Raw genomic sequence first — 10,906 nt, forward strand, 5'->3', positions numbered from 1 at the left:
TGTACTTGGTGATTGATATTCCTTTAAAAGAGTTCATAAACTCAAAATCACTTTGTAAATGATCATACACAAGCCTTAAGCATGTGGACATATAATGAATCCCGTCATTATATTTGTCTATTAGATCACTTTAAGTGAATAATCATATGTTTCTAAGAGCAAGCATTTAAATACGAATTTTAGAACAAAGGATAAAATGATAAAACGGGTGACTTGGGTTGCAAACCAAGCCACCATTATCCAAAATACAACCAATTATCCAAAATACCTTTCCATGTCAAACACGGAAACTTAAAGGTTCTAAAATCCAAAACATGAATAAAATAAGACAATAAAAAGTAAAGCTCCATGAAAGTTATTCCTAGCTTCTTGATGGTTTCTCATGCTTGCTTTTCTTTTCCCTTGTCTTTGCTTGGTGGAGGCCCTATTTACAATAAAAAGGGAGATACATTATCACAACTTTGTATCACAATACCATAGTTGAATTAGAAACATAAAAGAAAGGATAGTCATTTACCTCTTTGGAGTTATCTTTCCAGCCTTAATATCACCAAGGTATTTGGAACAATTTCTTTTCCAATGTCCAACACCATTACAATAATGGCATTTATCAAGAGGACCCTTCTTGATTTTTGAAGTGCTAGCTTCATTAGTCTTAGCTTTGGTGAAAGTGGGAGCTTGTTTCTTACCCTTCCTCCCATTCTTCTTGAACTTCCCCTTGCTCTTAGTGCTTATGTTAAGCACATCCTTTGGTGAGTTCACATTTAACCCCATGTCCCTCTCGGCTTGCACAAGTAACTTGTGCAATTCTTCAAGAGACACATCCTTGTCTTACATGTTAAAATTCACCCGGAATTGAACATACGCTTTGACTTTGGATAAGGAGTGTAGAATCCTATCTACAATGAGTTCTTTGGGGATTTCAACCTTTTGAATCTTCAAGGTCTCGACTAGCTCCATAAGTTTGAGCACATGAGGGCTAACCTTTTGGCCCTATTTGAAGTCGAGATCAAAGAATGCCGCGGCCGCCTCATATTGGACGATCCGCGGAGTTTGTGAAAACATTGTCACAAGCTTGGAGTAAATCTCATTAGCGGTGCCCATTTTAAAGGCTCTCCTTTGGAGATCCGCCTCCATCGCAAATATCAACACGTTTTTCATTGCGGCGGACTCCTTATGGTAAGCCTCATATGCTTCCCTAGTGGCGGCGGTCGACCTAGTAGTAGGTTCGGGTGGAGAGGCCTCGGTAAGGTAACGAAGCTTGTCGTCACCTTGGCGGTTAATTTGAGTTGGGCATCCCAATCGGAGAAATTTGACCCATTCTTTTCAAGTTTACATCGATCCATGAAGGATCGGAGCCATGATGAATTAGCGAGAGGCGTGGCGTTTGGGTTTGGTGTAGCCATTTGTTATGAGAAAAAGAAGTGGTCTACAAAACAAAATAGAAGGAGTAAAACATATGTCGTTTTAAAATAATACTTGTAAAAAGATTTAAACAAGTTTTATTACATTTTTCTAGTGACCTCTACCCAACTAGATAAATGATTCCAAGACCCAAATTCATATCAACTTAGGCACGGGATAGCCGATGAAACCCTTATCAATATAACTCGGTTGATTAACGCTTAATCGATTCTACTTTTAGAACTCTTGGTCGATAAATTTACTCTATGTTTATCTATAGCCCGGAACACATGCGACTACGGTCACGAATACTTCCGTTGAGGTCAATCCAAATTTCGAATAAATGTGTCCATGATCCAAATTCACATTAATTTGGGCACGGGATGGCCGATGAAACCCTCATCAACACGAATTCGGTGGATAGACATTTATCACCCACTTCCCCTACGTAACAAGGTTTGTACCCCGGGATGGCCGAGTGCACTCCCTCACGAAATAGGTTTTCATGGTTTCTACTATTTGGTAAGGCTATGTCTCAATTATTTATTTTTAGCGAGAGGTCATGTCAATTTATTATCTATCACGTTTTAAGTGAACTAAAGCGGTGAACTACGATAATTCTAATTGACACGGTCGATAAACTCGATGAAAGATGATGCATGTTTTAGTTATGGCGATTTAGCGATGCATGCGACATATAAATAAAATCCAAAGCATAAAAATAAATCCTAGTATGGCCTTCCTAAAATAGAAAATCTAATTAACTATTACATATTCGGAAACCAACTCCATTGGTCCCTTGAACTTCGGTTGTGGCACGCATCTCGAGGTAACACCGTCTTTATGTATCGCCATCTTGAAGGAATCCGTCTTTGGGAACTCCGAAATAAATAAAATTACATAACAAATTACATAATTTCCTATTATACATTTGTAACTAAAATAAAATAAATCTATTAATCTACAAAACGGTGATACGAGATCACAATAAATTACAACCGAATCGATATTCCCATACATTTCGGGTAATACCAATTAAAAACTAAGGCCATACTAAGTAAAAATTACATAAATAAAATTATGACAATCATAAAGAAAATGCAGCATTATAATATGTATGAACATGCCCAATTTTATGCTAAATCGCCTTTAAATAACCAATATCGTATATTACTCGGTTTTTACGGATTTGCGTGATTCAACATTTTATAATCACAAAAATTACATAAATTCATATTTATGCATAAGTTAATTACCCTAACCTCTTAGGACTCAAAATTTAGTCTTCACTAATTATTTGACCATAATTAACTCATATTTCTAAAATTTGTTCATTAATGGACTTAAAATTACAAAAAATAAGCTATAAACTTCAAATAAATCACAAAATTTCAAATAAATTCAAAATTTGAAATTTAAACTCATGAACATTGTGGAAAAATACCATGACACTCATAATGTTCAAAAACTTAGGTTAAAATTTTCGAAATTTATCCGGAAAAACAATGTTGCGGTTCATTGGTTTTAACAAAATAATCATAAAAACATGAGAAAAATTATATTCATCAACTTTTCAATTTTAGATATGAAAAAGATAATAAAATGCAACATGTGATGTTTTTCCTTAGTCATAGAGTATGTTTTATAAATATTTCACTAATTAAGTCACTATTTATGCTATTTTTCTTCAAAAAATCATAAATCATGCAAAACGACTTCAATATAGCCTATTATTTTACACACATCTTGTAAAATATCATGTGACAACATACTAAATTTCTATGACCAGATTCGAAATTTATCTCATATTAACCTATTTTTCATCTAAATCCGATTTTAATAATGAAAAATCCATTTTTCGAGTATAAGAAGTCCCAAAAATATGAAAATTTACAGGTCATCTCAAAATAATATATGTGACAACATATCCAAAAATCACTGAAAAATTCGAAGTTTAGCTAATTTTAGTCCGAAAATGACATTTTATTCATAAAATCATATTTTTAATGCCATTATTATATAACATGAACAATAAAAATCCATAAATTAACCAAAATATCCTAAAAATATTTTAGGACCAGAAATTTTAACATGCATAATGATTTTCGTGATATATCATAATAACACAAATTTAACAAGTTTTATATGTTAATCGTATAACTCGGAAAAACTTTTAACCGATTTGCATGCAAACAACCATGGCTCTTGATACCGATTGAAGGAAAAGTAGATCTATATACTTAACATATTCATATATGTTTTATGATAATTTAATCATAAAATTAATTGGTGATCTTATGCATGCAAACTATAAATAATATAAAGAAGAAATCTTTATCTTACATTGGAATTTCGGTTTATTAGGGCACAAGAGAGATCTCCTTCTCTCTTGTTCTTGTGCTTTCCTCAATGGATGAACAAAGATCCAAGTATAGGATCTCTCCCAAAGTTTAATACCCAAAGCACACTCTTAATAAAATTAATATTATGAATACTAGTACAATATTAATTTAGCATAAAATGACCCAAAATAAATTTGGTTTTGGTCTCCTAAAAACCGGTTTAAGAGAGGAAGAAAAGGAAGTTTTTATCTTTCTAAAAAATCTTAATTTTTGATGAATGAATGAATTTTCTAATGCACTAAACTATAATGTAGTGCAAGTGATAAAATATAAGGCAAAACCCTTGGTTTGGCTCCTATGAAAAACCGGGTAAGGGAAGAGGAGGAAAGAAGAGTGAGTCAATGCATGCAATAGTTTGTCTTCACAATGACAACTAGTTTGCATGGCTAGTTTAGTAGGTAAATCATTATGTTTACCACTAACATAATAAACCTAATATTTCTCCAAATCCTCCCATTATTTCGGTTTACATATGTAAAATGGAATCCATTTTATTTTTGTCAATTTGTCAATATGTCACATGTCACATAAAATTGTTATGTATTTTTAACATATTAAAAATCAACGTATTAATAAAAATACGTCATATACAAAAATCGACTTAGTAATTCGCAATTACTTGTACCAAAATATTTTACCAATTATAAATCACAATAACTTGTATTTATAATAATTCATTCAATTTCAATTGTTTCCTTAAACAATAATTTCATCTGAGTAATGAATTAATTCGATCACTCAGACCGTATCTCATTTAATCAAATTTCAATGAGACACGTAAATATTACTTCCAAAATCGTCCGTCAATTTTAAATAATTTAATTGACTCGTAACGTTATACGATCAATTAAATGATCAATTAAGAGTGTTGCCCTTTAGGTATGACCTAGGGGATCAACTGACCACCACCGTCGCACGATAGTAATGTCAAACTCTAGTCAGCCAATCATTACCGATATGTGTGGACCAGTTGACAGTAAAATATTACTTCCCAATTGTATTCTTTATAATGAGACTTAAACATGTGATCATCATGATCAACAATTGTGATCGCATTATTGTCGGAGGACACATATTCCAACACGGAGCTCCGTCATAAACCTTATCGATGTTCGATCGCCAAGTTCCCTTCGCTCCTTTTTCTTATCTTCTCCTTTTTCGTTCTCCGGTGCACCTTAATTAATCTCATCGCCGGCGTGCAAGCCGCACCACAACCACCACCATTAGAGTCATCTTCGACCTATTTGACTCGAAACTTTGCAACAATGTCTTTCGTGTGGTAATTTTGCTGAATTTCTTCTTCGTTTTTGCATAAATATATGATTTAAATCACAATTTTTTTTCATAAATGAGATCCTTTGTGGTCATGGAGGCTCGCTGGCATGGTACGATTTGATATTTGATCGAGTTTTGGGTTGTGGTGGAGAGAGGAGCGCACTCGGCGCGGCGGTTTAGTGGTAGTCGTGTGACAACTGTTGGTAATTTATGACAATGGTGGTTACAATCAAAGTGTCCAACTTCTGATGCAAGCACTTTAAATGTAATACTGAATTAACATGTAGTAATTTAGTGTATCTACTACTTACAATGATGTATCTCAAAGCACTTTCAATGTATCTACGAACAAATTTGGTGTATTAATGGTAGATACATAAGAACATTTTGTAGATACATAACAAAATGGTGTAGGTACATTGTTTTTAAGAGCCGATGATGAGTGTCGCCTGTGGTGGTGAGCAGTAACGAGATGGTTTGCCGGTGCGTAAAAATGGAAATAAGGATTAGTTTGGAAAACAAGGAGTAACTTGGGTACTAGAAGTAAACGTCTAAGGGAGGGAACACCAGTGAAATAACTCCGGCAGTACCTTATCTATGAGCCAAAAGCCGACACTCGGCATGTACTGCACCAAATACATCACTGCTAGAATAGGTTGTCATAGTTGAGAAAAAAAACCCACTGTCTAGCCGATAAAGCTCCAATAATATCCTCATCAGAACAGGTTCTCATTGTTGATGTATCTTACAAGTAGGTGCATAAAAATTGGTTCCAGTTACATAAATATATTGACCAGATACATCAAATTTGTGTTTTCCAAATCGGAGATTTTGGCGTGTAGGTGAGCGATGTTGATGGCAGAGGGAGTAGGGACATTTTCAAGAGAGGGAATTCGGTGCTATTGAATGAATCGGAAGGATTTTCACCATTAATGATCGAATTTGGAGGTGTTGTTTGATGTCAGCCATTGATGATGATTTGGTTAATTGTTGATTGATTTGGGAGATTTGCTGGGGAAATGATTCAAGGAGCAGTGAAGAGAGTAAAGGTAGTAGCCGACGTGGATGGGTTTTTTCCGGCGAGAGTAAGGGTAGTAGCCGACGTGGATGGGTTTTTTTCGGCGACGACTATCGGCGGTGAATGGTAGTGGTTCTGTCGTGTAGTGGTGGTGATAGATAGGAAGGGTTGAGACCAACTGTGGTGTTGGTCGTGGATCAGGATGAGGGAGGTTAAAATATGATTGAGAGAGAATGTGGGATGAAGTTTGGTTGTGAATGACGCGCGTGAAATTTTATTATAAATGTCTGTTTCGATCAGTCGTACGATTTGTTTTAATCTAATGATTGTAGGTCATTCTCACCGAGTGTTTGTTCTCACCGGATCCAAAATATATATATATATATAAATATATATATATATAAATATATATATATATATATATATATATATATATATATATATATATAGAGAGAGAGAGAGAGAGAGAGATAGAGAGAGAAGGGTTCTCATAAGTCCCTTACATCTTATGCGTCCCTAAGTCTTTATAAGGACCTTAGGATGGAAGGGATGGAGGGATGAGATTACATCTCATTCAAGGTCACAAATGAACCTCCCTAATCTCCCTCCCTAATCCTCTATAACTCCTCCTAATCTTGTATAACTCTTTCAACATTCTAATCTCCCAACTCACTTCCTTATTCACTCATCCTCTCTCATTTCTCACATTCACTCTTTCTCTCTCATTTTCTTCCCACCCTCTCTAAACAAAAAAAAAAAAAAAACCAAACTGATACAAAAAAAACCCAAACTAAAATAAAACAAAAAAAAACCACTCCACCACACACCACACCGACCCACCTGCTGCTCACCACCACCCCACCACACACCACACCCGACCCACAACCCGCCAACACCACCAGACCCGCCAACACCACCACCAATCCCGACTCCACCACACCGCACCACACCATCCATCCCTCCACCACGACCGTACCTCCCCGGAGCTCAGGCAACGCCGCGACAGACGACCAGCAGCAACCCCATCACGCCCCAACCTCCACCAGCAGCAACCCCATCACGCTTTCCTCATCACGACCGAAATACCACCACTCCTTCTTCTCCTCTACATCTCCGGTCAACAACAAGCAGCCGCATCCCTACCCTTCTCCTTTCTCTTTTTATTTTCAGATCTGAAAAATTTATGTGGTTCTTGTTGTTGTTTGTTGTTGCGCTTCATATTTCGATTTCAATTTTTTTACACATCTGGTTTCGAGTTCTGGTTTTGTATTTTGTTTTGTTTTCTTATATTTTTTTTATTTTGTTATGTGATTCTTTGTTTTCATATTTGGTTTTAGTTGGAATTTCAGATACCCCACTCACAAAAACCGTATCTGAGTATTTTAAAGTTGGTTTTTGTATTTGTTTTGGTTTTTATTTTCTGATTTCCAGATCTGATTTTTACCTCTAATAGTTTTTTTGGTTTAGATATTTTTTTATTATTTTAGATTTGGTATTAATTTTCTTCATATCTATTGGTGATTTTTTGTTAAATTTTAATGACATTTTTTTTGTTATATATATAATTTGTTGATTTAATTGGGCTATACGACTAAAGTTATACAATTTACAACTAAAGTTATACAATTTACTACTAAAGTTATACTATTTATGATTAAAGTTATACTATTTACGACTAAAGTTATACTATTTATAATTTTTTGTTATTTGGTTTTTTCTTAGATTTACGGTTTTTTTTGTTAGATTAACGAGTTTTTGTTATTATGGATTAAAGTTATTTTCGATTTTTTTGTTCTTGTTATTGTTGGTTTTTTTTAGATTCTAATCTTAAAGTTTAGATATTTTTTTTTTTTTGCAATATTATTGTTGTTTGGGCATTATAGTTTCATGTCAGTAGTTTTGTTATTATGGATTAATGTAGTATTGTTTAGTTTGTTTCTTCTTCTCATTTGTTTTTATTTTTCAGATTTAAAATTTAAACTTATTTGTGCAACTTCAGTGGTCATTGTGTACAACTTCAATGCCCTTATGTGCAACTTCAGTGATCATTGTTATTTGTTTTTTTTTTATATTTGGTTTTTTCTTAGATTTACGGGTATTTTTGTTAGATTAACGTTTTTTGTTATTATGGTGGACTATTTACGAATAAAGTTATACCTTTTTAACATTAAAGTTTAAAATTATACAAATATGGACTAAAGTTATACAAAAATTGACTAAAGTTATACAAATAAGGACTAAAGTTATAAAAAAATGGACTAAAGTTAAACAAATATGGACTAAAGTTATACAAATATGGACTAAAGTTATACAAAAATGGACTAAAGTGATACAAAAATTGACTAAAGTTATACAAATATGGACTAAAGTTATAAAAAAATGGACTAAAGTTATACAAATATGGACTAAAGTTATACAAAAATGGACTAAAGTGATACAAAAATTGACTAAAGTTATACAAATATGGACTAAAAGTTATACAAATATGGACTAAATTTATACAAACAGTAATGATATAAATTCAAATTTATAATGTTGGTTTTTATTTGTTATTTTTTGTTGTTATACTTATATTTTTTTTAATTTGTCACCAAAGAGAAATGATAAAACAAAAGTTATACTTTCATTGAAGTTGCACACATTTCTACTAGAGTTATACATTCGTTGAGTAGAAGTTATTCATATCGTTATTAGAGTTATACATTCATTGAGTAGAAGTTCAACACATTCCTACTAGAATTATACATTCGTTGAGTGGAAGTTACTCATATTGTTACTAGAGTTATACATTTACCGAGTAGAGTTATACATTTACTGACTAGAGTTATACGTTTTGTATAATTTTAGTCCTTATTTGTATAACTTCAGTCCATATTTGTATAACTTTAGTCCATTTTTGTATAACTTTATTCTTTATTTGTATAACTTTAGTCCATATTTGTATAACTTTTGTCAATTTTTGTATAACTTTAGTCCATTTTTGTATAACTTTAGTCCATAAAAGTATAACTTTTGCCCATAACTGTGTAACTTTAGTCATTTTATATCATTTTTATATAAAAATGTAAAATATAAGATTAAAATCAACAAATTATAAGAATTTTTATATAGCTAAGATTAAAATAACAAATTTTATGAAAAATATTTTAGTAGATCTTAGATGAAAAAAAAGTATCTCAAAAAAAAAAACGAGATTTAAAACCCGAAATCTTAAAAAAAAAACGTATAACAAGAAGAGATTTGAAAAGAATAAATAACAACAAAAATTAACAAATAAAATAAAACGACCCCAAACAACAAATTTAACACAAAATATGGAAAAAAAAAGTGACGGAAATAATCAGACGCAAAATCTGGAAAAAAAAACAAATTTATAAAATTACCAGCGACGACGGTGGTGGTGGCGGTGGGTGTGGGTGGCGGTCGGGTGTCGGGTGGGGTAGTGGTGGGTGGTGCTGAATGAAGAAGAAATGAATGAATGATTTATTTGGATTTTGATTTGTTTGGATTTTTGAATTTTTGGGTTTTTTATTTATTTGGATTTTTTGCGTTTTTTATTTTTTTGGATTTTTTGGGTTTTTTTATTTTTTTGGGTTTTTTTTTATTTGGGGTTTGAGAGATGAGAGAAGAGAGAAGAGAGAAGAGAGAAGAGAAATGTATAAGATGAGAGGGAAATGGGTGAGTGGAAAACAAATATATAGTAAATTAGTGATTAATTAGGATAGATTAGTGAGGGAGGAGAGAGATAGTGAGATTAACCATTAAACACACTTTTTGGGGATTGATCTTGACCATCCATTTTCACCATCCAAAGGCTCTTAATAGAACTTATGGACTTAAAGATATATGGTGGACTTACATGATCCTCCCTATATATATATATATATATATATATATATATATATATATATATATATATATATATATATATATATATATATATATATATATATATATATATATATAGATAGATAGATAGATAGATAGATAGATAGATAGATAGATAGATAGATAGATAGATTTAAGATCCTATGAGAACCCCCCTTCTCATGAGAACCATGAGAACCACTGTCCACCGTCAGATATATCAATCCAACGGACCTTATGATGACGCGCGTCCAACTTAGTAAGTGAAGGTTATTTTCGTCAATTGACATATTCTTATTATAACAGTCTTATTCCTCTTATTCCTACTGTTCATTTCACCATTATTTTTTCTTCCCCAATTTTATACGGATTACTTCTTTCAATCTAGCTACTCTTCCAATGAAATTAAGGTAAGATCTTTCAACTTGTTCTCCACTTCATAATTGTTTCACGATTCTGTTTCTTTGATTGCATGTTCCGCTTTATTTTTCCTTCTAATTTAATTCTTCAAGTGATTTGTATTGTTGTTTGCATGTTCGTCTCTGATTTTCAGCTCGTTTTACTAATTACAGTTAAATTAATTGTATTTTCGAGTGCTTTGTATTGTTCCTGCTGTTCTTTATGTTCATCTTTGATTTTCACCTCGTTTTACTAATTACAGTTAATTTAATTGTATTTTTGAGTGTTTTGTATTGTTCCTGTTGTTCTTCATGTTCGTCTCTGATTTTCAGCTCGTTTTATGTATTTTGCCTCTATTGCTATGTACCTTTTTCATCTTATGTATTTTCAGCTCGTGTTTGCTAAGTTTCTGTAGAAGATTTTAGTTACTCCAATTAGAGGCCAAGTTATTTACAAAATACTTTAGGTGGAGTACATCTTATTTCTACTGCATGTTCAATTCTTCATCGCTATATGTACATTTCATATCTTTACAGAAATT

This window comes from Silene latifolia, chromosome Y (assembly GCF_048544455.1).
Source record: "Silene latifolia isolate original U9 population chromosome Y, ASM4854445v1, whole genome shotgun sequence".
Lineage (NCBI taxonomy): Eukaryota > Viridiplantae > Streptophyta > Magnoliopsida > Caryophyllales > Caryophyllaceae > Silene > Silene latifolia.